The following is a 13,067-nucleotide window of genomic DNA, read 5'->3' as shown; positions in this document are numbered from 1 at the left end:
CACGGGGACTTGCCAATATCCCGATTGGAGGTCTAAGGTAGAGAACCAAGAGACTCCATGCAGGGAGTCGGGGGAGTCGTCTATCCTGGGAAGGGACGTGGCGTCCTTAGTGGTTACGTCGTTCAATCGGCGGTAGTCCACGCAAAAACGCATGGTGCCGTCTTTCTTCTTGACGAGGACGACTGGGGAGGACCACGGGCTGGTGGAGGGTGATACGATACCGGCATCGAGGATTTCCTGGACCTGTCGGTCTTCCTCAGCCTTTTTTTTTTTTTTTTTTTTCTGGGATTTTTTTTTATGCAAGAAAGAAGAAACCAAAGGCCAGGAGCCCGCAAACCGTTCCTTCCAAGAAAAAACAAAAACAAAATACAAAAGAGAGCCAAATTCAAGATCCGTTCATTTCGAGATGCCTGGACACACTGCGTTTGAAAGACTGGAGATCATAGGAAGTAGGATATATAGACAAAGAGAGAGAGTTCCAGAGTTGACCTGTTGCATAAGTGAAGGACTGGGAGTAACGGTTAACTCTTGCATTAGAGAGTTGGACAGAAAAGGGATGAGACTTTGTTGCTAGACGGGTGCTACGCATCCGTCGTAGAGGTGGAGGGATCCAAGCAGACAGTTCAGAGGAGCAGTGACCATTGAAGTAGCAATAGAAGAGAGATAAAGATGCAACAGTGCGGCGAAGAGACAAAGGTTGAAGGGAACCAGTAAGAGAGGAGAGTTAATGAGACGAAAAGCCTTTGACTCCACCCTATTGAGAAGAGCTGTATGTGGAGAGCCTCCTCACACATGAGAGTTGTACTCCACACAGAGGCGAATAAAACCCGTGTATAAAGTCAACAAGTGCGCAGGGATAAAGAAGGTTGGCGAATGGGTGGTCCTGTGGTATGTATTTCATGCATCAGGTAGGTGGTGTGGCCGATGTCGGTAGGGCCTGACGCAAAGAGGTCTTGGAAGTCCAGGAGAAGGCGGCGGAGGCTGTCCTCCTGGTGAGGTGAGATGTTCAAGTATGGGGAACAGGTTGGTGGGGGGAGTGGGAGGGGGTGGCACAAGGCTTGGCCTCCTCCATCTCTCCTACTATTAATCCCCTAGATAGCGAGAGGGGGGTGGTGATGTTGGAAATTCTGACTGCTGCGATGTGGGGGGGGGGGAAGGTGGGGGACAGCGGACAGGCCGAGAGGGTCCCGAATGGTAGGTCGGGGGAGAACAGGACGGAGGCGCCAGTAGGCCTGTTCAGGGCTGCGTTTCAACAGTCCTTAGCGCCCCAGAGCGGTCCGGGGGTAGTGGGGGTAGCAGTGAAACCACCAAATACTTGGAGCGCGAATTCGCTTTTACACTAGATATCCTTCCTTCAGAATACTTAGCAGTTATGTATATCTGATCATTACTAACAACAGTATTATTGTTATATAAATATTTGTCAGCAAAATATAATTGTAAATGCATATTGCCGAAATACTTTGGAAATATTAAAGCCGTAATGAAGAACCATAGCAAATCCTGCCTTCGCCACAGCTGCTTCCTCTTGTAATTTCCTCCGATTTTGAAGACGAAATGAACCCAGCAGTGCAAGACTACAGTGGAACAAGATGGCTTTGGAAGATATGATCATTGTGCAGAGGTGAGGAGGTACTTCGTGGAAGTATGATTTTCGCGGGAATGAATGAAAACAAACCCTCAGTCCGTACTCTTTAGATCCGCATAGCCTTTACTTTCATTGAGCCGAAAATCAATACTCAGTTGAAAGGAAGAGGGTATTGTAACAAATCTTTTCATTTAGGACAAGTTAGTATTCAAAATCCGTTCACTCTCCCAAATCACACATAATAATACCCTGGCATTGAGAGTCCTGTTATCCTTTACACGACTGTGATCCAATCCATTTACAGCTGTCAGATGTCGCCAGAGAGACCCACCTCACCAGACAGTTCCAACCGCGACGGAGGCCGCGACAACCCCCTCTTCTCCCCCAACACTTTCGCTCTCGAAAGCGCCGTCAAATTCCGTGGCGCTCCAGCTGTTGAAACGCACCCCAGATGTAACCAAGCCTCGTGCTGGGGAGGGATCGTTAGGGCGGATATAATAGTCGCTGGAAAGGTGGGATGTGGGAGGTAGGGTGGAGGAGGAGCTGAGGGGGTGAAAAGGGGGGTCGGTGGGGAGGAGTAGGGGGGTCTACACGTGCACAGGTGCTGGGGGGGGAGTGTGATGGTGGTCTGGGGGCTTCTGGAACTAGAGTTGCCGCTTGCGGCAGTCGTTGTTCGTGCGCAAATTCTGCAGGAGGTCCAGTCCCAGATAACCATCATACGCACAGCAGGTCGAGTCGAATACAATACATTTCAGCTGAATGGAGACTTGCTGGTGGGTGTCGGTGCATAGGGCCTAGGTTTCCCCACGGATGGGTAGGGGGCCATCCCCTGCGTCCACAAGATGAGCTGATGTAAGGAAAAGCGGGGCCAAAAGCCGACTTATGACAGGAATAAAAATGACTGTAGAGGCAGGATCTGGCCGCTCCCGTGTCGACCAGTAACCTCGCTTTTACCCCGTTCAGTCTCATCTTGTCCCAGACCGGGGGGCGGTATTTCTGAGAGGTGGCCCCCGCCACCGTGGGAAGGTGCGGGGACGGGCCTAAAAATCCAGCTGCTGAGGGATCTTGTCTTAATTTGGCTCCGTTTCCCAGGGGTCGGTGTCTCCGGTGGTGCGTCATCGTCCTCAGGGCCCTTGTTATTGAGGGAGGACACTTTTCGTCACCCCTGAGTGGTTGGTCTGTGCCTGGCAGCCTTTAGTTGTTCCCTGATATCATGGCTGCAAGCAGTGAATTCCCACGGGTTAATGAAAATTAAATTCTGGTTCTCCTTGGGGTTGAGGCGCTTGTTGGTGGGATGCGCCCTGGGTAGGTTGGGTGTTGGTGTGGGTTGAGGGCGGCTGAGGTTTGTTGTGTGGCGCTGGTCTTTGGATGGGGAATTTACTGACGACGTTGATCTGTTGTGGGGTGGAGCAGGAGGTTAGGAGGCGTCGTATGAGCTGGATATCTTGAGCTAGGTCTCCCATAGGGTCGTGTATTGTAAAATGTTCCTTGACCATAGAAGGGAGCATTCTTAGGAGCGTGTTGAATGTGTGTTGTACCCGGGTTATTACATCCGTTTCTGGGTATGCGGGGGTGACGAGTCTCCTGGCCTGGATGAGTGTGTCATCCAGGTTTCCATTGTAGGTTAAACTGTCGAGTTGCGAGAGTGCCACAAATCTTCCTAGTGATGGCGTGACGGCCTGGATCACTGTTTTGGTAAAGTTCGCTCATGTCAGCTCCGGGATGATTTTGGGTGCGATGCTGGCCGCTGCTTTGCCCAAGAGGGGTAGGGTGACTGCTATTTTTTGTGTGTCATCCTCGAACCCTATGTCTAGCAGCAGCTTGATTATGGATAGGTATGTGTGTATGCCATATTGTTCCTTGTTGAATTTAGGTAATTGTATGTGAGTTTTTGTTGCCATTTTTGCTGTTGTCCCTGTTTGCTCCTCCCTGTATTCTGCCCGGGTCAAGAACCACCGCTGGACACCAGTGTTATGCTTGGTGTTTTTAGGCCGACTTCTCGTCCTAGAAACTCCAGCTATAGAGCCAGGGTCCTCTTTTGAGGCTGGAGCTAGAACACACAACGAGAAGAACATGACATAAAAACTCTGGACAACAACCTTACACGTGTATTATCTAAATTACAACCTTTATACAATATGGATGGGAGTTATACACAATACACTATTCACTATCAAATGTACTAGGCAGACTCGAGGGCTCTGACTGGTTTGTGTGGTACTGGTATCACACAGGATACTATCCAGTCATAAGGACACTGAACGGACACTGTACAACAAGTGATGGTAGATCTCACACTGTTCGTTACTTGAGCTCTAGTATCAATCTGAATGCAAGTGTCTCGCTGTATATTATGCAGTGGTAGGGGCACTAATAAAACACAGTACACAATATGGATATAGAGTAACACTACGTAGTCACCAGAGCATTAGTTTGGCACTGTATATACCAGGAGCACATAGTCACAATATGTACCGGGCAGTCACTGTTACACTGGGCAGGCTGGAGAACTCCAGCTAGGCTGCAGGAGCTGGGTGGTCCCCAGGTTGGCCAGGTGTTGGAGGGATTCCATCTGGTGTCCCTTCTCTTAAGGGCCACGGGATGACCCTCAAAGGTGACGTCATCTGCTGTGGGCTGCGGTCGGGTGTAGTGAGAGGCCCTCCACTCGTGGGGTCTGGCTGGGCAGTCTGGTCCTCGGGGCTCGGGCCAAACAGCCCGAGTAGCTGCGCTTGTCTGCACCCACCCTGGAGAGGAGGTTGCCATCGTCTAGGGCTGGGAAGGGATTACGGGGGCACAGCAGGGAGTCCGGCGTCTGTAGTCTCCCTCCTGTCAGGCCGCCGTGAGGGTCGGACTGTGGCATCACCTCCGGAGGGAGTCCATCAGCTGGTCATCTCCCACGGGTGCTGGCTGGATGGCACACACTCCCGGGGACAGCACAGGGCCTTGCCACACTTCTTCCAGGCAGGAAGGCTCCTCCTGAGGGCTGCCTCTGTGAAGAGGACCGGAGGAACGTCCTGCTCGGCTACAGGAGGGATGAGCTGAGCAAGAGTTGTCCTCCGCCAGGGAAGTCTCAGGGGATGAGAGGCTTTGGTGGTGGTGTCTCTCCCTGACATGGCTAGAGGCCATCGCTGAGGTCCTGTGGGCAACAGGGGGAGGGCGGCTAGAGGCCGTCCCTTCCCTGTCAGTGCAGTAGGAGGCCATCACTGGAGCCTGACTTCCTAGCAGGACCGCTGGTGAGGTGCGGGTGGAGGCCGTCACCTGACCACGGGTGCGGCTAGAGGCAGTCACCGGTATCCTGCAGGGGGAGTGACATGCAGTCAAGGTGTAGGCGGAGGCTGTCACCTGCTGCTGGTGTGGCTGGAGGCCGTCACCGGTGTCCTACTCCCAGAGGCAGCTGCAGAAGGAGAGGGGGATGTACCTTACTCTCCCCGAGTGCAGATGGAGGCCGTCACCAGTTTCTGCAGGATAGCGGGGGTTGGCAGCACTTGAGTGGCTAGGGGCCATCTCTATTATTGTGCAGCTAGAGGCCGTCACTTTTGTTGTGTGGCTAGAGACCGTCACTTTTGTTGTGCGGCTAGAGGCCATCACTTTTTGTGTGTGGCTAGAGGCCGTCATTGGTTTTGAGGGGCTAGAGGTTGTCTCTTGTTGTACAGCTAGAGGCCGTCACAGGGGTACTGCTCCAGACTGAATCTTCAGCCCCACCCCGAACCTGTCTAGGGCTAGTCCAGTTGGAGGGTTATGTACGTGGACTGCGACATTCCCGCTGGGTCCGTTCTGGGGAATAAGGGAGCAAGGTGGTCGGAGACATAAGTCCATTCTTCCTTGGCAACGTGAGCGCCTTCAGAGTCCCTCCGTTGTCGCCTCCTGGGAGGGGGGGGGTGTCACTATCTATGTCCCGGTGGTGCTCAGTTGCCACGGTCGATATTTCAAAAAGTATTGGCTGAGCTGCTTCTCCCCAGCCTAGGAAGAGGACATCCTACATCTCTGTCCCTAGATGATCGTATTTCTCACTGGTCGTGAGCAAAACATGTTCGGTCAACACTCCAGCAGCACTCTTCCACTCCTCTGTCTCTCTTTAATTTTCTCTCAGCTCCATCACTCTGTTAATTGTACGTCATTCCAGGGTGCACTGATGTGTCAAGTATGACTAGCTATTTCATCATGTCAACACTGGCCGCATAAATGTATACTGACTTTTTAAATACTATCGATTTGTGAACAGTAGGAAGTGAATAAGGACAGTTTTAGATTGTACTTCTTTTTAAGGAAAATAAAAGGACAGGCAGGTCCCCAAAAGAACAGACAAGGACAAACCTGGCAACCCTCCCCGGGGGCCCGAGGCCCTTTGGACTCTTGAGCTAGTATAGTGTTCTGCACAGTACATTATCTGTCTACTGTGCTCACAGAGGCGAATATAAGGCTGAGGGTTTCCACATTATTTAGCAAATTAAACAAATGACAAAAAAACATTTTCATTTTTAATTTTGTGTGATTCTTAAATTAAAAAAAAAAAATAAAAGCTAGAGTTTTCCAAGATTTCTGAGCTTTTATAAAATTTCTTTCAAGCTCTCAAGGTTAGAGCCTATATTTCAAGATCTGGAAATAAATTTCAAGCAGTGGCACCACTGTGTGAATGGTCCCCATAGCCATACGAGTATGTAATAGCCACTGAGCACGCTTGTGGCGAGGCGGCCTTGGTGGTTGGGAGCAAAGTAGTCTATATACTTTGGTAGGGCGTGCACCGGTGATGGCTGTCGCGGCAACAGTTTTGTCACTCACGCATTAGTCTCATATAACTTATAGTTTTGTCTTGTGCCTGAGTGAGTGGCCCAGCCCCAAGCCCCTACGTTCTTGTGCTGGGCAGTATTAGAATGGATGTCCCACCAGTTGGGCTCGAGTTGTTAATTAAAGATAATTGTGTAATTTAATTTATGTAAAATTTTTATTAATGAAGTACCCACCCCCACGGGAGACCCCCGTAGGGGTGTCACAACACCCACCCCATGGAGGAGCCACGGCCCAGGTGTCGCAACACACACCCCGGGGAGAGACCACGGGGAGGCACATAGGGCATGTGTAAGGCCCAGGCGAGATGGACCTGTGTTCCCCACAACCTTGCACCCCTCTTCCTCTCACCACGGCCACAAGCAGGAACGCTGCCCCAGCAGTCTACTCTGCAGCTGGGCCAGCCCTCGTCAGGATCGGGGTGGGACTTGTCCTAGTACCAGGCAGCACTGTGACAACAGCCACCATCCGCACTGGGAAGGAAGAGACGGCCACTGTATGCGCTTCTGCTGCTATGCCCTGCAGGATGGTGATAACTGCACCGGGAAGGAAGGGGTGGCCACCATACACCCTTTGGCTGACATCCCAGAGAAGGGCAGAACCAAGCTGATGGCCACTGTCTGCACCGGGAAGGAAGGGACGGCCACCGTAAGTCCTTCGTCTGCCACATCCTCAGGGAGCAAGACTGCAGTGATGGCAGCCATCCGCACTGTGAAGGAAGGGACGGTCACAGTACACCCTTTGCCTGCTGTCCCAGGTGCCAGTGGAGCTGCAACGATGGCCACCGTCTGCACTGGGAAGGAGGGGACGACCACCGTATGCCCCTTGTCCACTTCCCTTGTGACTACCCCTATGGAAGAAATCCCTTACTTGCATCATCACCCACCCAGAAGCCAAGCACGACACCTTTCTCTCTCTCTCCCCACAGGTGCAGTTCCCTGGAGGAGTTGCAGCTGGAGGAGGTCTGGCAAGGGCCCATCACGAGTATGGGAGTCAGTGCTCTGCAGCTAGCACCCGGGCGACGCCCCACACTGATGGACTCCACAGGAAAGGGACGCCACAGGCAGCTCCTGACAGTGACTCGGCCCAGATGAGACCGCAGCTCCCAGACGCCCAGGGGCACCCCCAGAACTCTGGGATATGACCTCCCCAGCCCCAACAGCCGGCAGTCCTCCCCCAGGAACAGACGGAGGTGAGCCTGCCTGCTCGCCTTGTTCGGCCCCAGCCCAGAAAGTCTCCTTCCTCACTGAGGCCCCACTAGGGAAGAGCCTCCCTCCACGCTGACCAGCAGCCCATCCTGGATGACTCGGCCTTCAGCAGTAGTCCCATGCCTCCTGCGAGGAGGCTACCTCCCATGCCCAGGCAGCAACCACAAGCAGCCCAAGACCACAGCAGCCCAGGCCAGTGTCATCTAGTCCAAATTGTGTCCCTTTAACCATCGGCTAAGATCAAAATGTAGTAAAGGGTAGTGTCCCCTTAACCTGACCTGTGTTTCATATTTGAAATACCCACCCAACAGAGCCACCCCGACACCACCACCCCGAGAGGAGGACACGGGGAGGTGACACCCACCCCAAGAAAAGGCCATGGGGAGGCTTAGAGGTGTCTCACGCTATGCCAGCCCATATCCCCAGCTACCTTATGCCCCTCTTCCACACAGCCAGACCCACGAGAAGTGCATCGGCCAGATGCATTACCCTCTGACGGGGACAGCACTCACCAGACTCAGGGTGGGACATGTTGGTATTCAGTCCCAAGTAGGCCTTCGGTAGCAGAGTCCACTGGACCTACCTCCAAAAGGGGAAGAGAGACCACTGGTCCTCGAAGCCCTACTTTTCCCCAGGGGAGCAGCTGCACAGTAGTGTTCATCAGACCTGCTGTAGAAGGAGCGTCCACTGGATCTCCTTCTTCTGCCACCCACCTTCGGAAGCAGGTGTCTCGGACCGTCAGTCAGACAACCTTCACCTGCAATCCCAAGGAGGGAGGCGGACCCATGGTAGAGTCCATCGGACCTGCCACTGGGGGAGAGACCACCAGTCATCCCCCAGCTGCAACTTTCCCCAGGCAGCAGGAGGGCGGTAGAGTCCACTGGACCTGCCGTGGAATCCAGAAAGTCTGCCAGACTTTCTTCTCCTGTTGTCCTCGGGACGAGTGGTCCTCCGACAGCGTCCATCAGACCTGCTGGACCGAAGGAGAGTCCACAGGACCTCCTTCGTCCACTACCCCGGGAGGGAGCCTGGGTAGCATCCACCGGACCTGCCAGGCAGAAGGAGAGTCCCCTGGATCTCCTTCCTCTGCCTCAGAGTGGAGTTCCAGTAGAGTCCATTGGCCCTTCCAGGCTGAGGAACAGACCACTGGTCGTCCCTCCTCCACTACCCTGGAGGCTTCCTATTAGGGCACAGTCTTTGACTCAGCCCGCCCCTCCAGAGGCCGAATGAGATGCCCCTCCTGCTCCTCGTTCTCTACAAAGGACGGAGACTGCTCCCCAACAAGACTCCTGTTGGACAGTGTCTGGAGCAGACCTGTTGTGAGCCTGGGTGTTCTGTTCCTGCAGCCCAGTCCCCGATGCCCCCTGCAGCTGACAGACTCTCCAAGGGCAAGCAGCTGCAGACAACCCCTGACGGCCTTTGCCTTCCGACAAGACCACAGCCCTTGGACCTCAATAGGCACCCCGCAGCCGACCCCAAGCACGGACCAGCACGGACCCTCCTCCAGGACTCCCGCCACAGCCAAGGACAGGTGCCATGGAGTGCACCTCTTAGCCCTGTTCAGCCCCAGTCCCAAGGGCCACCACACTCCTAGGGCCCCCACCAGGAAAGGGCCACCACACCGTCCTCCAGCTTACACCGGACTCCTGAGTACACCGCCTGAGACCAGCATCCCTATCAGGAGCGCACCCCTGATGGCCCTCCTCCCACACGGAGCCGTCACCTGTACCTACGTGAGACGTAGCCTCTGTGCACCTCAGTGCCCCACCAGTGGTGTTATCTACTCTGTGCAACACGTGTCCCGTTCTTAGTGCTATAGACCCTGAGTGAACTCCATTCCCTCCGTCCAGAGTGTCTTGCCCCTGTGTAATACTTGTGACCTCCCTATGGTATCATGGACTCTGAGTGTGTATGCCCTGTGTAGTACTTGTACCCTTTCCATAATATCGTGACCCCTGTGTAACACTCGTGACCTCTCCATAGCGTCATTGACCCTGTGTGTTACAGCCTATGTGTAATGTGGTGCCCCACACCCCTGTGTAATACTTGTGCCCAGTTGTGATGTCACGACCCCTGTGTAACACCTGTGACGCCTCCATAGCATCATTGATCCCGTGTGTTACATACTATGTGTAATGCTGTGCCCCACACCCCTGTGTAATACTTGTGACCCAGTTGTAATGTCACGACCCCTGTGTAATACTTGTAATCATCTATAGTGTCAACTCTGTGGAATACTTGTCCCCCTTTGATACATAGTGTTGTGAGATAGTAAGATACACCATACTTGTGCCCATGTATAGTGTTGCTTCATGTACTAATTGTGTAAAGTCCACTGTATTGTTTGTAAGGTAATATACGCGTAAGACTGGCTAGCCTGTGTTTGAGCCATATCCCTTGTTTCCATGCTCTACCCCGGTCCTGAACAAAAGAACCCAAGTCCGTGCCCGTATCTGAGTTCAAGGAGTTGGACCCAAAATACACTGTATGAATAAGGTTATACAGTACGTGTAAGGTTGATCGACCAGAGTTTTTATGCCCTGTTCCTCTTGTTGTCTATTCTAGATCCGGTCTCGAAAGAGAACCCCAGCTCAGTAGCTAGCGTTCTAAGCATGAGAAGTCGACCCTAGAACACATAACATAACAAATGATTTGTTTAGGTACTGAGTCATTATTTGGGCAAATTTTCTAGTTTTATAACTATTTTTGTTTATAATATCTTTCTATCTTGCCAGAGGCCTTAATCCATACGGGGTGGCTACAAACAAATCGCCTCCACGTCGCCCCATCCCCCGTTATTCACTGCCATGCCCCCAACTCACACCCCCCTCTCTCATATACCTCTCTACTCCATCCCTCCTTCTCATCCCTGGCCTTCCCCTCCCTCTCTCCCCATCCACCTCACTCACACACACTCTCCTCGTCAGTTTCTCACTCTCTATCCTCTCCACATGGCCAAACAACCTCAGTGTGTTTCTCCTAACGCTTCCTATCACATCCACATCCACACCACAATGCTCCTTTACATCCTCATTTTGTCAGTCTGTCTCTCCATGTGACTCCACGGGCTCCTCTTAAATAACTCATTTCCACTGCTCTCATTCTTGACTTCTGTCCCTCCAGCAAGGCCCAAGCTTCACTTCCATACGTTAGAGTTGGTATCACAATACTGTCATGTAGAAACGTTTTCACTTTCATGCTTACTTCCCTGTTCCTTATTACTGCTGTCAAGGAACCAGCAACATTTCTTCCTTGTTGTACCCTTTCAAGCACCTCACCCTCCAAACCTCCATCCTTCCCAAGTACTTAAACGTACTTACATTTTTCATTTCCTCATCATCCAGCTTCACTGTACGCTCCCTGACTTCACTTCTCACGAAGACCATCACTTTACTCTTCCCTACATTCACCTTTAGATTCCGTTTCTTACACACACTCCCGAACTTATCCACCAAGCCTTGCAGCTCCCCCTCGTCTTCACTTGACAACACAGTATCATCTGCAAACAACAGTACAGTTAGTTTCCAAACACTGCCCTCTTTCACTAGGGCCACTCCAACGTTCACTGCTCTACCTTGTATCTCTTTTATAACCCCATCCATGTACAGACTGAACAACCATAGAGACATGACACATCCCTGTTTCAGTCCAACTTTCAAATAGAAAAATTCACTCAGTTCACTATCTACACGCACTGCAGCCTTAGCACCCTCATACATACTCTTCACAGCATTCAACAACGTCCCATCTACTCCAATTCTTAATGCTTTCCATAATCCTTGTCTATTCACCCTGTCATATGTTCTCTCCAAATCCATTAAGGCAGCATACAACTTGTTTCCCTTCTCTAGAAACTTTTCCACTAAAGATCAAAGAATGAATATCTGATCTACACAACCTCTTTCCTTCCTAAAGCCTCCCTGTTCTTCTCCAACTAATTCCTCTGTTATTTCCCTAACTGTGTCAGTAAGTATCCTACCATACACTTTTCCTATTACACTAAGAAGACAAATGCCCCTATGATTACCACACACTTGTTTTTTCCCCTTTCCCTTTGTACATGGGAACAATTATACCTGACTTCCAATCCTCCGGGACTCTACCTTCCTCCCAGGCCAATGTGCACATCTTTCACATCCATTCTACCACCATCTCTCCTCCTTGCTTCAGCATTTCATCACACACTTCATCAATTCCTGGGGCCTTCCTCATTTTGACTTTTTTCATTGCTACCACAGCTTCTATCCTACTGATTTCTTTATGTTATCTCACCTCCCTTCTTCTCCCAGCCATTCTCCAGCCACTTATACACGCATTACTTTCATTCTCTGTTCAACAGTTCCTTAAAGTGCTCTCCATCTGCTCACTTTTTCTCCCTTCTCAACTAGTAATCTATCATTTTTATCTTTTACTCTCCTACTAACTTCATTGCCACCCTGTCTAACTCTCTTTACCTCTTTTCAGAACATTTTCTTACAGTCCCTCCACTTTACACTCAAATTCCTTCCAAATTCCTCATCCACTCTCCTCCTCTCTCTCACTAATCTTTTCACCTCTCTCCTCCTTTCTACATATAACTCTCTCTTCCGTCTCTCAACTTCCACGCTCCTATTTCTCATCCATTCATTATATGCTTTCTTCTTATGTGCCACAGACTGTCTCACCTCTTCACCCCACACACCACCTCACATACTGCACATATTTCTTCTGTGAATATCTTGCACACACCTTCCACGTCCCTCATCTGCTCCAGGTCATATTTTCCCAATCGTTCCTCCTCTTCTTTCTTATATTCTACCTTTTTCTCATCCTCTTGTAACCTTTCCACTCTCCTTGAATTTATTCTTCCGCCCGACCTTCCCTTCTGTTTCTTTTTACTTGGCTCATGATTCTAACCACCACTTCCACTCCCCCTACCTCTATATGGCCTTGCATCCATTACACATCTTCGCATCCTTTCATCCACACTCACATAATCACTCATTCCTTCCTTTCATTCAGTTCACCACCCACCCTTCTCATCACTCGCCATATATACCTGTGGATCATTTTGTTCCTGCATAGGGTATTGGCTATCATTCACTAACTCCCTCCCGGCACAAATGTCCACTAAAGCACTGCCATTCTCATCTATCTCAGCAGGCACACCCCACTCACTAACTGCTCCATCCCCCTTCACATTCCCTACTTTCCATTCATATCACCAGTCAAAAACACTCTCTCATTTCTTTCAAACTTTTCCATGCACACTTCCACATTTGTCCAAAACTCCTCTCTCACTCTGCTTGCACGATCTTGCGTTGGCGCATACACGCACGCAATCGCCCACATTTGTAGTCCAACTTTCAATCTGACCCACACCTTTACCCACACATTCCTTGAGCCACCTGATCCATTAGAATATACCAACACGTTATAGTCATCATTTTGTGTTTCGAGCATGTACTGCATGATTTCGCTACGATTTACCTTTCGGAAATATTTTT

Source organism: Coenobita brevimanus, chromosome 61, assembly GCF_032717465.1.
Source record: "Coenobita brevimanus isolate Jiangsu-jjx chromosome 61, ASM3271746v2, whole genome shotgun sequence".
Taxonomy (NCBI): domain Eukaryota; kingdom Metazoa; phylum Arthropoda; class Malacostraca; order Decapoda; family Coenobitidae; genus Coenobita; species Coenobita brevimanus.
This window is presented reverse-complemented; position numbering follows the sequence as displayed.